We start from the raw sequence: 15,854 nt of genomic DNA on the forward strand, positions 1-15,854 counted from the left end.
TAAGTCTTGGAGAAAATTTTGCAGCCAGAGTGCTCCTTGAAAACAAAGATCAGAAAACTCATCTTACATATTTCAGGCATGGTCCTAGTACAGGCTACACCTTGGAGAGGAACATCATGCTTGGAAAGGTGGAGGATCCATGAAAGACAGGAAGACCCTCAAGCAGATGTATTGAGACAGTGGTGCTGCAATGGGCTCTATCTAGTGTGTCAGAAATTGTAAGGATGACACAGGATAGCACAGAGTTCAGACCTGATATGGTTACTATGGGTCATATGAATCTAGAAGGCACACAACAATAACAATAATAATATACACTGCTTTTCTTTTTTTAAATTTAGTTTGTTTATTTTTCATTTCAATGAACATCTACAGAGATTTTGGAATTCCATTCATTCATTGTTGCACCCTTCTCCCCGCACAAACCCCTCCCCCCCCTTTGCTCCTCTCCTTGAAAAGCAAAAGAAAAACTCCCTCATTGGTACACAATCCCCCTGCATCTCCCCAAACCCCACCCCTACCCCCCCTACCCCCAAATATAATCCACTCTGCAACCCTCATTGTGTACTCCTACGATAAAAATAATGCCCTAAAATATAATACTTTTAGACTATTCTCTCCCCCATAGACTTCAATGCCATAAACATATTTCACTGCTTTTTAACACATAATAAACATCACTGTATGATATCCGTTTAGTGGTTCAAGAAATCAGTATACAGAATAATTTCTTCACCTCTTAGTGAGTGGACCAACAGTTAATCAGGTGGGCACCCCTGCCCATTAACACAAAGGGGCTAAGAGCAGCATAACAGAGTTCAAGAAGTATTTTTACCATCTTTTATTATGGAATTATTTTTGAAGAATGAACCAATAAATAGGGAGAAAATGAAATCTGTCCAATAAAAGAGAAGGAAACAGATCATGAGGACGAGGACACTTTGAGTAGCTCTGACCTCTGGGCTGGTTTTATTGATTTTTGTAATCCTGGTTCTCTGAAGGTAGAGGACGTGCTTGTGATGTTTATATAGGCGAAAAGCCATGTAGCCACTGCTCCAGCCCATGAGACTCTGAAAGATGATGTCCCTCAGAGCCATGAGAGTGAGGAAAAGCCACCTAACTACCAGCATTGATGGAAGCATATAACAGTAGTCAGGAGTGTATTTACTTCCAGATCTGCTTGCGTTGTTGACTGTTGTGATGAAGTAGAGCAAGTTAGAGCTGATCACGGAATTGCATATCCAGAAGAGGAGGAGACAGGGAACAATATGCTTTGTAATCCACAGTTTGAGCTTTGTCCATGTGGGGGTTGTGGGACTGATAGTGATGGCCTGGAACACACTGAGGAGGCATGTGGTGCAAATTGACAGACCCCGAGACAGTCTCCCCAAGAAAATCACAGTTTTACAACCAACATTACCTAGGAAGTTTTGGAGTTGTAAAGCTGATACTGCATATGCATTTCCTGTGGTACAAAGAGTCACTGAATTTGTCAAAGCCAGGTGTGTTAGAATAAGGTCTATGCTTTTCTTCTCAGGACCCTTGACAAACGTGCACACATGCTTCACAAATATAAATAAATTCCCTCCAATTCCAGGACCAGTAAGAGAAAAACAGAATATTCTAAGGAGGAAGTCACTCCAATTTATCCTTTTACTTCATGAACAGAACCAGGAAAAACCTTTTGAGAAACACAAGTGAGTGAGGATGACAGTTATCAGATCTGAGGTACTTCTCTGATTTACTAAGTGAAAAGAACAGCTTGAGTACAAATGCACAGTAATGTACATGGCTCTGTTTATTCAAAACTATATTTAGGTCACCAATGACTGTTGTGTTTTCAGAGACAAATACATACTTACAGAAGATAATGGCTCTAAAATCTGTGGATGCTACCTTTTTTTTTCTTCTGTGTTTCACACTATGCATCTGAAGCCCCAATGTCACCTTCTGTGTGTTTCACATGTCCACAATACAGTTACTAATATTTTGCCATCAAAACCCCAATTTTATGTCTGTATTTTATAACATGTAGTCAATTATTTTTTTGGCAATTGCTGTATATTGGTTCTTCCTTTATCTCCTACATGTTCTCAGTTCCACATTGTGAATATAGAGGGTCTCCTGTTGAACTCCTTAGTAACCTTTGTTTCTTTCTCCCTGTGGCCTCTTGTGTCGGCTGGCAGCAGTTCAGGGATGACATATTCAAAGAAAATTGTTCTTGAGCAAAAGAGAGAATCTTCTACCAAAATCAGAAGGTCTCTGCCCCTTCATGTAGAAAACTCAGGCCAGTTACTGACAGAAATGGAAGGATTCGTTTCCTTCTCTGTCTGATAATATACCTGTTATGCAGTATTTGCTCCATTGTCTTCACGTGCTAGCGGTTAGTCGAAGTTTTTATTAGTGAGATTCCAATGTAGGTTTTGTTCACCTGACATGATCTGCCTTCTTCTTTCTTTAACTTCTCTCAGTAAGAACAGCATTTTCACTTTCAGAATCTACTTCTAGTGAATATAGCTAACATAGACAGCTTGTTCACACGATTACGTTTGCTAAATGTTACCATTTTCTCAATTAGAAATGCTACTGCAGCATCTCAACATTAGTATTGGTACATTAACTTTTACTTCTTCTGACTTGGCCCACACATTTTGTACCAGATGAAGTTTTCAAAACAAAAACCTGATTATTTGAATATACTCTTCAAAATTCCTTACATCAATTTAATCACATTCGGCTCCTTTTGATCTTTGTTGTTGTTATGTGCCATCAAGTCACCTGTGACTCATAGTGACCCTTTGTACAACAGTTCTGAACCCTGCTTTATCCTGAGCGAACTTTATTGTCACTGACACACCTACCCCCATGACCCCAGCCACTGAGTCAGACCATCTTATCCAAGGTCTTCGTCTCTTGCACTATTCCTCCACACTCCCAAGCCTAATGTCCCTCTCCAAGGACTGTTCACTCCTTGCAATATGGCCAAAGTATGTCAGACAGAGCTTCAGAATACTTGCCTCCAAGAAGCAAACTGGTTTCACCCTCTCCAGGACAAACCTATTTGTTCTCCTAACAGTGCATATATTCAATGCTCTTCTCCAGCACCACAGCTCACAGGCATCAATTCTCCTTCTATCATCCCTAGTTACTGTCCCTCTTTCTGACACATAGCACATAATTGTGAAGTCAATGGCCTGGTCAGGCACACTTTAGTCTCCAGACTGACACTGTTGCTCTTCAGTACTCTGGAGATTTCCCTGTCAGCAAACTTTCCCAATACATGTTTTCTTTTGATTTCCTGGCTGCTGGTACCAAGAGGGTTGAGTGTAGAACCAAATGCATCTTTTCACTTTATATCATGATGCTGTCAATTGGACCAAGTGGTGAGAATATTGGTTTCCTTGATGTTGAGCTTTAATTCAGATTGAAGGCACCAGTCCTTGACCTTCTGCAGCAAGTGCTTCAGGTCCTCCTCAGTTTTAGCAAGCCAGGTTGTATCATCTGCATAATGCAAGTTGTTGATGAGTCTTCTTCCCAGTCTCTCAGATTATTTGTTCTGCATATAGATTGAAAATATATGGAGATAGGACACATCCCTTTATCCTCCTTACCTTCTTAACAAACTTTTACTAAACTGTTAAGCTACATTCAACTCACTATGGAAATTAAATCTTTCCACATACCTTATCCACCATATTATGCATAAATTCTATGTGCTCATGGCTTCTCACCTGTTATCCTTTGGAAATTTGTTTAGATGTACTTTTTAAAACAAGCATTCACATATCCAATCAGACTTGGTGCCAGTCTACATACATTCTTCTTGCAGTTGTCTAGGGGATTCTTGAGAGACTCTCACTTCTTTGAATTTTCTCTCTGAATGTCTGATTCTATATCTGTGAAATAATGTTTAATAAAGAGCATATAAAGAAATAATCAAGTGAGGAGTGAGTGATTGTAAAATATTATGCTAAGTATATATACAGAATAATATCATTGATTTCACATGCAAGCAAGATTCTACTGAAGATTATCCAAAAGTGACTGGAACAGTATATCAACAGAGAACTGCCAGAAGTCCATGCTGGGTTTAGAAGGGGTGGTGGTACTAGGGATATTGTATCTGATGTTAGATGATCTTAGCTTAAAGCAGAGAATACCAGAAGAATGTTTGTCTCTGTTTCATTGATTATGCAAAGGCATTTGACTGTGTGGATCATAACAAACTGTGGCTGACTCTGAGAAGAATGGGAATCCCAGAACATTTAATTGTGCTAATGTGAAACCTATACTTGGACCAAGAGGCAGCTGTCAGAACAGAGCAGGGCAACACTGCATGGTTCAAAATTGGGAAGGGTGTACGTCAGGGATGTGTCCTGTCTCCATACCTTTTCAACCTGTATGCAGAGCAGATTATCCGAGAGGCGGGGCTCTATGAGGAGAAGCATGGCGTTAGGATTGGTGGACGATCTATCAACAATCTGCGTTATGCAGATGACACAATCTTGCTCGCTGAAACTGAGGAGGACCTCATGCACTTACTGCAGAGGGTCAAGGACTGCAGCCTTCAATATGGACTGAGGCTCAATGTAAAGAAGACCAAGATTCTCACCACTGGACCAATCGGTAGCATCAGGATGCATGGCAAAGAGATTGAGATTGTTCACAGCTTCAGTTTGCTCTGCTCCACGGTCAGCACTCTTGGCAACAGCAGCCAGGAAATTAAAAAAAAAAAGACCGTATTGCGACGGGAAAGTCTGCAGTTAGGTACCTCTCTAAAGTACTCAAGAGCAACGGTGTCTCTCTGGAGACTAAGGTGCGCTTTGCAATCACTTGTTATGCATCAGAGAATTGGACAATGACTAGGGAGGGTAGAAGGAGAATTAACCCCTTTGAGCTGTGGTGTTGGAGAAGAGTATTGAATGTTCCATGGACTGCCAAGAAAACAAACAGATCCTTCCTAGAGAGGGTTAAACCAGGCTACTCCTTGGAGGCAAGGATTCTGGGGCTTCATCTGACATACTTTGGACGTGTTGTAAGGAGAGACAGGTCCTTGGAGAGGGACATCATGCTTGGCAGGGTAGAGGGACTGCACAGGAGAGGAAGACCCTCCATGAGGTGGATTGACTCAGTGACTGGGGTAATCGGGATGGGTGTGTCAGAGGCAATGCGATTGGCACAGAGTAGAGCAGGTTTTAGGGCTGTTGTACATAGGGTCGCTATGAGTCGCAAACTACTCGATGGCACATAACAACAATAACAACAACGATATAGTATTAAGGTTTTATTCTGATGTTTATTTGAAGAAATTCTTTCCCTTTATGAATATAAAATTAGTATGATCTTAAGTCAAACAACACTGGCAGACACCTTCATTTAGAGTCTTCATTGTCTCTTAGATTCAGCTGCATAGGTGAGTTTTAATTGTAAGGCTTCCTTTCATGTTATAAACTCCAGTGAATCATATGCACTGTCTCTCAGGGTGTATAAACTAGCACGTTTTACCTACTTCTGACTAAACAGTTGTTATTTTACAGATGCATCACTCTGAGAGGTACCAGTAGTAATTTTGGAATGCAGGTTCATTCTTTGGCATAGAGAAGATGCAATTCATAATGGTAACAATTTTCTTTTAAAAAAATTTGTGTAGAATATGATGAAGAATGAGCTGATAAATACACCTCATGTCTCTGGTTATGGTAATTTACCATCATAAAAAACCTGACCAAACCCTTATCATAGAATTAATTCCAACTCCCAACAACCCCATAAAGGATAATATGTCACATATATTTGTAAAAAATATTTTATAAGATTTAAACTTTTCACATTTAATGATCCACTAGAGGTAATCTACTCTAAGGAGGCCATAGAAGGGTCTTCTTGCTTTTGTGTTGTAGGATCTTTATGCGAGACGGCTATGTGATTTTTCTCAAGTCTACAAACAAACAATGTTATGTCAATTCTACCTTTCATATCAGGAAGGAGAATTTTAAACAGAAGTGAACCTGAATTATCATAATATATATTTAGCCTAGAAGCTCTGGTGGCCAAACAAGTTGCAATTCAAACCAATGTAAGCAGTTCAAAAACACCAGATACTCCTCTCGGGAGAGAAGGGCAGTCTCTTCCTGTGCAGTGTAGTGTACTGCCTCTGAGAACCCGCTGAAGGGTTCCTACTGAGAACTCAGTTCCTCCTCAGTAGTACATAGCAACAGCCATGGCAACTAACATCAACAACAGCAACAACAGTACAGTAGGTTAGAACTGTCCTCTGAGGGTTTATAATTATGAAAATCTTTACACAGTCTATGTGGTACATCTTTTTACTGTAGAGAGACTGGTGGGTTAAAACTCCCTACATTTCTGTAAACAAACTAGATCTTGTATAATGACAATAAGAGACAAAAATAAATTTTCTGTTAATTTTTGTCATTGGATTTATCCTCCAATACAATGACTTTTTTTTTCTTAAATAAAACAAACTTATTTAAAAGTTTGAGAATTTATTTCCCTAGCAGTCACAAAGTCTTAAGAGAGTAAAACTTCCTAAAGTCTGTGATTGCATGAATCTGACCTGCATTATGAGACTTTACCTCGGTGGTTCTATCTGTGATTTGAGGCTGAGAGCATATGTGTTCTTTTCTTACAGTCTGTTTTTTCATTTTAAAATTGAGTTTGGTATGATGCAAACTATGGATTGCTTTTGTATATAATATTTTCTCGAATGTCTGTCTCTTACATGAAATAAAAAAACTCAAGCAATTATGGTCAAGACAGATCCTCTTTATCACTCATTCCTCAGTAGGCTCCAGAGGATGTAAATTGCATGGCTGTAAATGGACTATCTTTCTTCTATTGAGCTGCTGGTTAATCAGAACTCCCGGATAAATTATGCAAAACTAAAGTGGTAACAAAAGGAACACTAGTAAATTATGTAAATTCAAAGATAGAGTGTCTGATTTGGTGAAGACATGACAAATGTTAAGAAGGCATCACTTTCTTCATCGTTCCAATCACATTGCTTTCTACTTATACAGACTTTGTGACCATCCCTTTTACTTTTCCTCTAATCCTTCCTTCCCAATTCAATGTATCCCCTTCTGTTTCCCAGATCAACTGTCCTGCTTACTGTCCCATGAGTAGCAGCAAGAACATTCAGAACATTTATTCACAATCACTGGGTCTGGTATGTACAGTTGTGCAGAGTTCAAAAAAACTGTCTTGGACCAAATTATCTGAAGTTCAAATACTGATAAACCCAATTCCTATCTGCATATTACTTGTCCTTTCTAGAATCCAGCTCCTTCATTTTAAAATTGAGAGCCTACATTACACTATGTTAGTCTGCTCTGAGGTTTTGGATGGTGCACCTGCTTATTCTTGGAAAGTACTTTCTAAAAAGAAAGTATTTTTCAATGTTTGTTTTTCATTTCTCAGAAAATTTAATTGAAAGTCTATTAGCTTTGGAAATGAGTGTAAGTTTAAAGAAGTAATATACATTAAATTCTAAAATATTGGATAAATTGAAATTTAAAGAAAGCAGTCTAACAAGCCCTATAGTGACAAGACTGAAGGGCAATAGAAATAAGGAAAAATACTTCAGTGGTAATTGCTCCTGCTACGACGGAAAATGCAGAAATACGCATGGGGTGACTGCAAACTCAGGGCAAAATGACATGGATGTTCTGTTTTCCCTAGCATTCTTCACCTGCACATGAAGGCACATCTAAATGACACGGTGCACCAAGCACACTTTTATACCAAAGTACTACACAGTAGTGAATATTACTTGTTAACAACAAAGAAATGATGAGCTGCCCTCTCTGTACTTCTTGACGTTTTGCTTTTCTACATATCAAAGAGTCAAACAGGAGCTCAGGCTCTTCTTTTCCACATGTGTCTCTAACTATTGTTGCCTAACAGCATCACTTCCTAAGTGAAAGATCAGCCCCACTTACAGTTGTCAGGTATACTCACTCACCTGGACTGCTCTGTGCAGCATGGCTCTGTCTGGACATTCTGGTAAAGTGTCACCAGCAGGTCCCTCTTAGTACTTCTGGAGGAGTCTCCGTGGTCATGGCAACTCTCACTGCTGTCAAGATGTCATCTTTCTAAGTTCAGGCTTCTCAAGGGGAAAAGAATTCTTTATGTAACATGGACCCTTGGGGCACAACTCTTCTCTCTGCTGCTTCTTAAGTTGCTGAATCTGGTAACATCCCAACCTTAATTATGTCATATATGCATGATGAGTAAGAAATACTATAAAATGAAGAGTTACTAAATTACATCTTCCCAACTCTTTTATTCCCTTATTCTCATCCACACTCTCCAGTCACTACCATATTCGTTTTCTTCCTCTATAATCAAAAATTAATTTTTCTTTCCTTTTTTGTGGATATTACATCAAATATATAGTCCATCCATTTCTCTCTAGATCTTTTTCCCCTATACCAAATTATCATATTTTCATTAGTTTATTTCTGCCTAATAAAATATCCTGAGCAGTGTTCGTTATCCACTCTCCCATTTTGTCCCCCCCCCCACCCATAACCTGCCATGTTAGTCCTATTTTATAGCAGGAGGGTTTTGAAGTATTTTTCCTTTGATAACAGATATTTCACTCAACATGTATCTTCCAGGAACAAGTGAGGGGAAGAACTGTCTGATGGGAATATATGCTTTGGCATTAAATGTTTGACAATTGATAATCTGAAATGAGAGGTGCATTATAATGTGGACTGGGAGGTAGAAAGGGATTGGGGGAGGAAAATGTAGAACAAGAAATTAATAAAACTCCAAACTTTCTGTTAACTCTCATTAAGATCATAATTTACAAGAGTAATGTATTTTAAGACCAATGTAATAATTTCCTATAGATCTGTTGATTTTCACTTTGAATGACTTCTCAGTCTTTCATACTTTTTCTGTAACCTAGATTTTTGTACAAGATGTTCCCTATTTGGGCATTGGTGTCATTTTCATAATTTCCACTATGATATTTAAATTGACAGTTTTGTGATTTATGCCTTTGGAATAGAGTCTTTGAGGTGGACATGCTATGCCAATTCATAAATTCTAAATATGAAATTTTTTAAAAAATTTATTTATTTTGTTTGTATGCAAAATTTCTATACATTGTGTTTCATACATTTCTTCTTTCACATTGTATTTCATATGACCATTCCCATGGGTTGTGTCTTAAGAAATTAATCACCTTTGAACTATTCCCACTATTACCCTATCTTTTCAGACTTTTGGTTAATCATCACAGTCATCACTGTCTTTGGTTTAGAATATATGAAGCTATGGATGTCTTAGATAAAAGGAAAGCAATTCCTGACACAAAGAGGAAATTCATCTGGATCTTGTAAGGAGTACACAGACCTTACTCCAAAATTGCATTGAGTACTTAGGATATGACCACCAAGAAAACAAATAGATCTGTCTTAGAGAGGATGAAACCAAGTTTCCCCTTGGAGACTAAGATTTTTGAAGCTTTATCTCTCATACTTCAGGCATGTGTCCTAGAGGGACCGGTTCTTGGAAAAAGATAACATGTTGGGAACGTTTGAGGGACAGTGCAGAAGACCCTGATTAGATGGATTGATACAGTGACTGGGGCAATGGGGATTGGTAGGTCAAAACTGGTGAGACTCTCTCAGGACAGGGCAGGCTTCAGAGCTGCTATAGGATCGCTGTGCGTCACAGAGGACTCAATGGCACACAACAACAACAGCAACAACAATGACAACTGAGGATTTATGCATATAAGCCAACTGACCTCAAATAAAATGCTTTTCCTCCTTCCAAAATCATCACGTAAATTTTTCTAGCTTTTTATCATGATTTGAGTGACATTTTACAGAGCAAGTAGATTTTCCATTGTGCCATGGCATTGATTGTAATCTCCACCTGTAATAGCACTTACCGCTCATCTCACTACTTCTCTGTGCTTTGCATTTCCGTTTAACCTTCTTTCTTATCCTTTCTTCTGAAGTTTGTTTTTGGTAAATGCTACTGTTTTGATTTTGAACGGTTGATTATTTAAAGGTGTTCAGCTACTTATATATTTAGCCAGAAATGGAACTAAAAGGATGTTCTGTTCCAGGCTCCACGGGTGACTAAGGGTTATAGTTTCTGGATTTCGCCAGGGCCTGTTTGGCCAGTGAGTCAAAGTTGGTTTTCTGTAATAGGAGTTTTGATCCTATTTTTTCTCCAGCTCTATCCAGGATTTTTCCCTGTGGGCTGAGCGCCATCTAGTGATGACTAAGATAACGTGGTCCATTAGTGCCTTGGATTGTCCTGCATCTTTTATTAATTTATCTTTTTAATGAGAAAATAATTGTATACTTCTTTTGAATGACTCACACAAACACTAAGAAATCAAAGTAGGAGAATAGTGGTGGTTAACACACACAGGAAAGCCAGATAACAGCATAATTTGCAAACACAGTACTGTTGCTTCCCCCTGCTCCTCCTCTCCCCAAAATTGTATCTAATATTGGTAAAGAGCTGCACAAAATAAAAATTGTCGGTCCACTGAGTGCTTAAAATTCAGGGAAATGGATTAATTCTGTAACAAAAATTGGAGATATATATATACATATATTTGTGTGTGTATATATATGTCAGTATATATATACATATCAGTGTATGTATGAATCAGTGTATATATATATATGTATATATCGGTGTGTATATATATATGTGTGTGTATGTGTATTTATATGTCCATGTGTACATATATTTCAATGTATAAATAAATATACACGTGCATGTGTGCGCACACACACACACATACTGATATCTATCTATCTATCTATCATCTACATATCTATCTCTATCTCTATATTGACTGACCTATATACTGCTTATATAATGTTGTTGCCTGGGATGGGCAGCATTTCACTATTCTTTGCTCCAGATAAGATGAGACCTTAATAGTTGTATCTTAGATGACTGCTCACAAGTTTTTCAGCAGTGGAGATACAGAACTAAAGTTTTTCTACATGATTGAGTATCTCAGATAAAACGAAGGAGATGATGATTCTTTGATATTTCCGCTCATTAGATCAATATGGAACATCAATATAGAAAAAAAGAAAGAAGTTGTCAGTGCTTTCATTTTTCTTGGATCCGTAGTCAGCATTCATAGCAGCAACTTTGTTCAGTGCTGATCCCAAATGAGCTATAGTCCTCTTTCACCAAAGGGCTCATTATAAAGAAAGCATATTTAAGATATGTTAAAAAACCAAACCAAAACAACAAAATCCACCAAAACCCATCTATAATACATTTTGGTAGTGTTTGCCCTCCTCTTTTTCTGGTTTTGATAGTATTAAGAGGCAAAAAGATGTTGACAAAGGTTTCTTAGAGAAAAAAACATTCTCATAAATATATTCTTTAAATAATTTTCTTCAATATGGAAAGTTCTCCAGCAGCAGAGTAAGACTTTCTAGAGGAAACTTTTTTAGTGGTACAATAAAGCAAAAGGGTTAAAATATTTTCTCTAAAACGGAACTTTGCAAATCCATTAACTGGTCAGCAATGACTTAGTTCCAAATTGATGGCACCCAACAACAACAACAAAATGTTGTTTTTTATGTGCTTTTGGGTCACTTGAGACTATTAGTAACCCTATGTACAACAGCTCTGAACCATGCACTATCCTGTGCCAACCTTATCTCTGACACATCTATCCCCATTACTCCCATCACTGAATCAATCCATCTCATCCAGGGTCTTCCTCTCTTGCGCGGTCTTTCTACCCTCCCAAACATGATGTCCCTCTCCACGGACAGACTGGTCATTCTTTGCAAAATGTCCAGTATTTGTCAGACAAAGCTCCAGAATCTTTGTCTCCAAGAAACATCCTGGTTTCATCATCTCCGGAATGAGTCTGGTTGTTCTTGTAGCTGTCCATGGTATATTCATTACACATCTTCAACAGCCAACACATAGACATCAATTATCTTTCTATAATCCCTAGTCATTGTACATCGTTCTGATGCACAGCACATCATTGTAAAGACTTTGGCCTGGATCAGATGCACCTGAGACACCGGACTGACATCATTGGCCTCCAGTACTCTGGAGAGGTCCCTGACAGCAGATTTTCCCCAGTGCAATTAGTCTTTTGATTTCCTGCCTCCTGGTACCAAGACCATTGATTGTGGAGCCAAGCAAACTAAAGCTGTTAATAATCTCAATCTCTTCACCTTCTATCATGATGCTGTCAATTGGCCCAGTGGTGAGAATCTATGTTTTCTTGATGTTGAGTTTCAATCCATATTGAAGGCTGCAGTCCTTGACCTTCTATAGCATGCATTAGGTCCTCCTCTGTTTCAGCAAGCAGAGTGGTGTTATCTGCATAACGCAGAGTGTTGATGAATCTTCCTTCAATCCTGATGCCACATTCCTCCTCCTAGAGTGCAGTTTTCAGGATGATTTGTTCAGGATGATTTGTTCAGGATGATTTGTTTGAAGATAGGACACATCTCTGGTGTACACTCTTCCCAATTTTGAACCATCCAGTGTTTCCTTGCTCTGTTCTGATGACTCCCTTATGGTCCAAGTATAGGCTTCACATCAGCACAAACAAGTGTTCTGATATTTCTATTCTTCTCAGAAATAGCCATTGTTTGTTGTGATCCACACATTCAAATGCCTTTGCATAGTCAATGGAACACAGACATTCTTCTGGTACTCTCTGCTTTCAGCCAAGATCCACCTAACATTAGCTATAATATCCTTAGTATGACAGCCTCTACTAAACCTAGCCTGCACTTCTAGCAGATCTTTGTTGATGCGCTCTTTTAGTTGTTTTTGGATCATTTTCAGTGGAATCTTGATATTAAAGATATTCTTCGATGATTTCCACACTCTGTTGAGTCACCTTTCTTTTGAATGGGTCAGTCAGTTGGCCAGGTGATTGTCCTCCAGATTTCTTGGCACAAATTGGTGAGAGCATCCAGGGTAGTGTGTGTTTTTGAAATATGTCAATTGGTATGCCATCAATTTCTGGGGCCTTGCTTTTTGTCAATTCTTTCAGAGCAACTTGAACTTTTTCCTTCATCACCACAGGCTTTTGCTCCCATATTGCTTCATGAAATTGTCCTGTGTCAGCCAATTCCTTTTGGTTCAGTGACTCTGTATACTCTTTCCATCTTTTTTTACTGTTTCCTGGATCATTTAATATTCTACCCAAAGCATCCTGAAGTATTACAAGTCGAGGCTTGACTTTGTTCCCGAGTTCCTTCAGCTTAAGAAATGCTAGGCGAATTCTGCCCTTTTGATTTCTAACTTCCTCCTTGCACGTTTCATTGTAATACTTTGCTTTTTCTTCCTGAGCTTCCCTTTGAAGTCTGTTCAGGCAATAGCATGATAAATACATGTAGAGAAGGTTAAAGCTGTCAAATCTTGCACTGTACTTAGATATGAATTCAACATGGTAGCAGAAGTCAAGAAATAAAAATCTTCTGTCAAGGCCTTCTCTTAAATGCTGATGAACAAGGTTGTCAGCTTAACGACTAAAGCGTACTTAATTCAAGACATGCTTTTCCCATTGCTTCATAATCTTTTGAATATTGGACACTGAATAGGGAGAATCAAAGAAGAATCAATTTCTTTGTACTTCTAGCATTGGCTAAGAGTGTTTAACCTATCATGGACTGTCAAAAGGACAGGTGATTCTTTCTTGGAGGATTATACGGCATAGTGTTCTTTAAGGCCACGGTGGTGAAACTTTGTCTCACATACCTTGGCAGTCCTTGGAAAAAACCATCGTAATCTGAAAAGTAGAGGATCAGAGAAAGAGCGGAAGATTCTCAATAGGATGGACTGAGATAGTGACTGCAACAAGAGGTTGAGTATAGCAGACATTGTGAGGATGGCAAAGGAAAAGGGAAGTTGTTATATGTTGTTCGTAAGGTCACTATGAGTCATTATCAGCTCAATGGCACCTCATAACAACAATATACCCTAATGTAATCACCATCCTAATAGAGGCATAGAATACATTTCATCCTAGAATTTTTCTCATGTTCTGTACTATGAATACTATTCTAGAAACTACTACTTTTCTGATTTTTTCAACTTCAGGTGGGTTTATCTGTTTTTTCAATTTCATATTGTGGAATTGTATATGATATTGGCCTTTTTTTGGTCTCTGCCTTTTGCATACTGTTGCATTTTTCACTAATTTGTTTTTTATTTTTATTTTATGATATACCACATTATATTTATTATATATACAACTGTTTTTATTTCATGTTTCTTATCACTCTCTGTTGTAATTATGAGAGAACAAGAGATTTTATTGAAGATACCTTTTGGTGAAGATATGTTTTCATTTCTTTTGGTCATATTGGCCCTGATGTTGTAGAATAACATTGAGCCAAATAAGACTCAAAATGACCCTTATGATAAAGTATAACTGTTACTGAGGAAGTATATCAATCTAACAAAGTGCCCTAAAACATAGTTACCACAAGTGGATGTCTTTAACAAACAGAAATTCATTCCTATAAATGTTGTTGTAGGGAGATGTGTTTTCTTGTTGTTTTTGATTGCCTTTGAGTTGAGCACAACTCATAACAACCCTATGAACAAAAGGCCCAAAGCTCCTTTACAACTATGGACATTTATCAAAGTCCATACAGTTTCTGGAGGCATGTTATTTAAGAAGTGGATGCTACTCCTGCTAATGTAGAGAGCTCTGTTGGCTTAGCCATAAGGAAATAGTTTGCTGTTGTTGTGTATCACCAAGTGAGACCAATGCATAACTGACCCTTTAGTGGGTTTTCAGAGGCAATTAATTTCATGAGAGGAGATTACCCATCTTTCTCGTCATGGTTTATTCAAACCATACTTCTTTGTGTTGATAGCACAACTCTTTACTATTTAACTCCAAAAGCTCCAAATTGAGATCTTTACTTCCGGAGGAAAGCATTCTCCCTGTGTTCCCCCACCCCCCCCACCCCCAACATCCCAAGAGGAAAAGCCTTGTTTCTATCAGCATCCATAGACAGATCTGACATTCTTTGGAGATGAATAATCCGTGTATCTGTGCCTTGTTAGTAAGAAAGATAATTTTTGGATAGAAACTTATCTCCAAGGGTATTCTTTACCCTGGAAATTCTTTCTTGATGATACTATATTCTTCTTATTTCCTGGGGAAAATTTCATTACATCGATTAGGGCTGAGATTGGATTAAGGAATGTTCATTCATCTTTCAAAGTACTCCAACACCTTACATAGACCAAGAAGCTGTTGTAGAACAGAAAAAGGATCCCTGCATAATTCAAAATCAGGAAATGTGTGCACCTGGGTTGTATCCTTTCTCCTTAATCCTCTCAATCTGTACACTGATCAAATAATTCAAGAACTGGGACTATATGAAAAAGAATATGGCATCAGGCTTGGAATAAGACTCATCAACAATCTGCATTATGAAAATGACATAATGTTGCTTGCTGAAAGTTTGATGACATGAGATTCTAGCTTCAGATGATAAAAAATTCACAGCTTTTAGTATGGATTACCTTTCAATATCAACAAAGATCTGTGTCACTGAAGCATTAGGCGACATCACAATAAATGGAGAAAGATTGATGTTGCCAATGACTTTGTCAATGACAGTCCAGAAATCAAAGAACGATTGCATTGAGGTAATCCTCTATCAATGAACTATCCAAAATGCAAAAGAGCTAGACTGTCAGTTTAAAGACAAAGATGTGGTTGATGGAATACTTAATTTTTGCTGTTGCTTCCTATGTATCTGAAAGTTGTACAATTAATATGAATGACAGCAAAAAATTGGTGTCTTTGAATAGTGTTGATGGAGTAGAGC

At 38.2% G+C, this 15,854-nt stretch overlaps 1 pseudogene; it reads right to left on the reverse strand.

Moving 5' to 3' along the window:
* Positions 1-739: 739 nt before the first annotated feature.
* LOC102863372 lies at positions 740-15,593 on the reverse strand (annotated as a pseudogene).
* Between the last annotated feature and the right edge of the window lie 261 nt (positions 15,594-15,854).

The sequence above is a fragment of the Elephantulus edwardii genome, unplaced genomic scaffold (assembly GCF_000299155.1).
Source record: "Elephantulus edwardii isolate Elephantulus edwardi_28Jun2011 unplaced genomic scaffold, EleEdw1.0 scaffold00391, whole genome shotgun sequence".
Classification (NCBI taxonomy): Eukaryota; Metazoa; Chordata; class Mammalia; order Macroscelidea; family Macroscelididae; genus Elephantulus; species Elephantulus edwardii.